We start from the raw sequence: 4,515 nt of genomic DNA, 5'->3' as shown, positions 1-4,515 counted from the left end.
GTACCTGGTTTACTTTCTTGTTATTTATTCAAATTCTTTTCTTTATCAGAATTTACCTATCTTATTATCCAGATACTTCTTCGCGAGTGGCTTATTTTTCATTATATCTGAAAATAATATTAGGTATTATCACAAACCAATACATGCAGTGTATATAGATTATGTGTTATTATTTTTATTGTAATAATAAGTAACTATTATTATTATTTGTATAAGAGTTAGGTATTTATTCTAACTTTCTGTTAAGTAGCTTTAAGAAAATTATAATTTTTTTGTTAACATTTTGTACAGAATTTTAATTAAATATTTGACAAATTTTTGGGTATTTTATTTTCATAGTACCTACTTATCCGAGTCCCTTAAATTAACTTCAAAAAAATTTTAGAAATGGGACCTAAATGGGAAAATAGTATAGTACATTTATTGTTTATCTTTAGGAAACCAAGTAGACAAAATTAATTATTGAAGAATATGATAAATGTTCTTGGAAAACATTAAAATGGTATTAATATGTTTTTTTGCACAAATATGTTGAAGTAAACGGAGTTTCCACAACCCCTCGTGAATGCTACTACTACTAAACGAAAAATGATTTAGATGTATGTATTTCATACTTCTCACTAGCTAATTGTGAACTGCACATCATGAGCGTCTTGCGCGCTTTACGATGAAGCGGAAGTAGTAACTTCTTCCCTCCCCCCATACATGCGCAACGCATCGCTCATCCCTTTTTCTCAGTGACAAGAAGACGTACGTTTTGTGACCTTTGAGGTATTTAAATCATCGTTTTGTACGAAAATATTTATAACCTAACTTTAAATAGGAATGTCGTGATAATCCGTCCACCGAATTAAACTGAAATAAATTGCTCAAAAGCTGTTCAGCAGTTAAGCGATGGACCCACATCAATGGAAATATAGTTGGGACGAACAAAATTGTCAAATTCCCCAATAAATTATCCACGAGAATGGACGTATCTTCTTTCTTGCTTCCACTTGGGACTGTAGTCATTTGCTGCGTTTTGAACAGACCCTTGTTAAGTTAGGAAAAGCTTCACCAGGAGTACAGACAAAATGAAAAGAGAAACTCAATAATAGTAAGCGGTGCAGCAGTTAGAGGTTGCTTAGGTATGCAAAAGATCAGGGACGGCTTTATAACTGCATGGTTGGAAATTATCTTTAAACAAATTCTTAAATTCCTGAGAATGTTGAACTTTTTTTAAGGCTCGCAACGTACTCAAATTCTCCTTGTCTACATCCCATTCTATTACATATCAAATGGTATAATGTTATTCTTCTGTTGTCCGCTGCAATTCCTACCTGGCATCTCTTTTCTATGTTTACGATATTCCCTATAATGTCTGTCGTGAATAAAAATAGCAACCACTCTAGTCTTGTTAGTAAGTTGAAATAAGAAAGTAAATGTGATAATTTTATTGCGAACTATGTCAATTTTGAACATCCCGACTATATGTATCAAATCTTTAGCTTTTGTACGAATGATTATCCTCATTCGCAATGGTTTTTAAAAAATGAATTCCAATATGAAAAAAGAAACAGTAGAGAATTGAAATGTCGACACGTTGTGTTGCATGTTTTATTGCTTTATTCATTTCAATTTTCTGCATCCATCATCCACATGTCAAATAGTTATCTTTTGTGCCAGCTACTTCAACCAAAACGCTAACATTTTACTTTCGATTCTATTTTTCTTCTCTGAGACAAGGCAACTTAGTTTGTTCATATAGTGAAACGGTAAATAATAGATAATAATTCCATACAATTTCACAAAGACAATGAATGGGTGAATTTCGTTCCCCTAAGGTAACTGACAAGACATTATAAAGGGAGGAAAGAACCTGGAGCATACGTAATCCTAAAATGTAGCATCGTNATTCTTATTTGTATAAAGTTTCCAACAACAACAACAACAACAACAATAAGTGCTTAAATCAAAATGTTTATGGGGAAATGTATAGCAGTAGTATTTTTATTTGCTGGTGTTAATTTAGCTGTTGTGATATCTCCAGAAGAAAATTTGATTATGAGTAAACAGGAAAGGCAAGTAGCAATTAAAATGTAAAAATTAAATTTAACTAAGTTTTGGATTTTAGAGCTATTGATGCCAGAACTATGTTATCTACCTTTGTGGGAAATTTGATGTCTAGGAGTTATTCAAACGGGAATGGATCTCAAATTATTTCTGTGAATCTAACTAATTTATTGGTATTGATACTATTGAAAGCCCTAATTTTTGCGGCTGGTACATTAGGAGTTGGTGCTCTGAAAGATGACTACTATCATAGAAAAAGGGAAGATGAGTCACTAATCACTAATGAAGAAAAATTGCTGTTTCTATCTTTCTTGACAGGTAATTTTAGAGCTGTATCCACCAAAATAATGGAAAACGCATTGAAAAATCAATAGTTACTATTCGGTTCGTTTGCAAGAACCATTTCCATAAAACACATATCTATACAGTACAACTGTAGGGGTAGTTATACAGGGACAAAAGATTAGTATGCTTAGATTTGCAGGTTATAAAGTAGTATTAGCATCTAGCAAGGAGGAGTTAGAGATAACTTTAAATAAAATGGAGGCGGTATTGACAAAACAGTACTGTATGAAAATAAATAAATGTAAAATAAAAATACTGGTATGCAAAGCAAGAAAAAGTAGGGAAAGAGCGAATAAATTAGAAGTGGCCGATTTTAGGTATCTAGGAAGTCAGATAAGTCAGAACGGAAGGAGTAGTAGGGATATAAAGCAAAGGATAGTGCAGGGTAGAGTCGCCTTCAGTAAAAAGAAGTCACTTCTATGCCCGCGAACGATTAATTTGGAAATTCGAAAAAGATTGTTAAAAGTGTATGGTTTGGAGCGCAACGCTGTATGCATTCAAAAAATGGACGGTGGGCGCGGCGGAAAAGAAAACGTTAGACGCGTTCGAAATGTGGTGTTAAGGCGAATGATGACGATAGCGTGGATAGGGAAGGTTAGAAATGAAGAAATATTAGAAGGAATAGGAGAACAAAGGAAATCAATAAGAAATAGGCGAGATAGGTTGGTAGGATACTTTCTCAGGGATGAAGGGCTAATCAGACACATATTAGAGGCAGAAACAGGAGTTAAGAGGAGTAGATGCAGACCTGGATTAAATTACTGTTCGCAAACAGTTAAGGACCTGGGATGTTCTAGTTTTAGGGAAATGCGAATATTACCTCAGGATAGAAAAGAGTGGAGATGCGTGTCCAATCAGTCTTAGGACTGACGACCTTACGATGATTATGAAAACACATATGTTCACAAACCACACATTTTTGTCGCGGACGCTTCATCCGTACGACCAATCGTTCCGCAGTCTTTTTTAATGAAAGAAGAATGTCGAAACCTTTGTTTTGAAATACTATAATTCCGATTTACTGTATTAACCTTAGTGTCTCGAGCAACAAAATTTACTGCTAGTTTGATTCAAGGTTTCTTTTTGTTTATTAATATCTAGTATTAAAATAGCTTAAATATTATTATCCAATCTTTTTCTACCCAATTTTTAGGATCTCCTGGCAATAATGGTTGCCTCCAATATGTTGTTTGTCAAAATCCTCAATTCGCGATGAAATACAAAAATGCTGGCGATGCAATTTTACAAACAACGAAGATGTTAGACCTCAATGCCGATCCACGCTACGAATACATAATGGGGGAAGTACAAGAAGCAATAGAGTGGGGGGAAGCTAAGAAAGAGTGCAGTCGGTTTGAATGCAACCCTGAAAGACAATAACATCATTATTATAGAGATAATATTGATTATATGTTGTGTATTAATAAGTGTTGCAGATCAGATAATTAAACATATCTGGATTAAAAACTCCAATGGGCATATTTTAATTGTAAAAAATATTACAAACATGTCTAGGCATTACCGCACAAATAAATCGCACGGTAATTTTTTTTATTAAATTCTTCAACCAATTGACAGCTTAATATTTAATTTTTTTTTTGATACCTTTTCATTACTTACGGTAGAATTTAGTTAACACATCGATGTACAGCAGTAATTATGATCCATCTTGCCGTGTAAGTATTACGCTTCTGCGACATCTATAGTCGAAGTTACTATACTACTAAGGCGCTCGCGTAGGTACTACCGAAATGGCTTCTACTCATAAAATCTACGTGGTACACAGAAGTATTGTGTACTGGTAGATGACAACATAATAGGGAAATATTCTGTATTAATCTATAAACTTAATATAATAGTAATTTAAAAATGAACCATTTTAATTAAAATTATGTCTAATTGTAAGACAATAAAACAAACATTGTCTGTGTCTGTGTAATGACACCAAATTTGTATGGATTAACTGGGTGGTTTTTAACGTAAACCAATAAATACACTTCAGCTGTTTTTGCAATATTATATATAAATGCGTTTATTTTAATTTAATTAAGAAAACTTTTAAAAAGTAAAACTAAAGAGCAAAGACATTTATTATTTATTACTATCAGCATACTGAAT

Source organism: Agrilus planipennis, unplaced genomic scaffold (assembly GCF_000699045.2).
Source record: "Agrilus planipennis isolate EAB-ADULT unplaced genomic scaffold, Apla_2.0 scaffold752, whole genome shotgun sequence".
NCBI classification, from domain to species: domain Eukaryota; kingdom Metazoa; phylum Arthropoda; class Insecta; order Coleoptera; family Buprestidae; genus Agrilus; species Agrilus planipennis.
The sequence above is the reverse complement of the archived record's forward strand: the minus strand, read 5'-3'. Positions refer to the sequence as shown.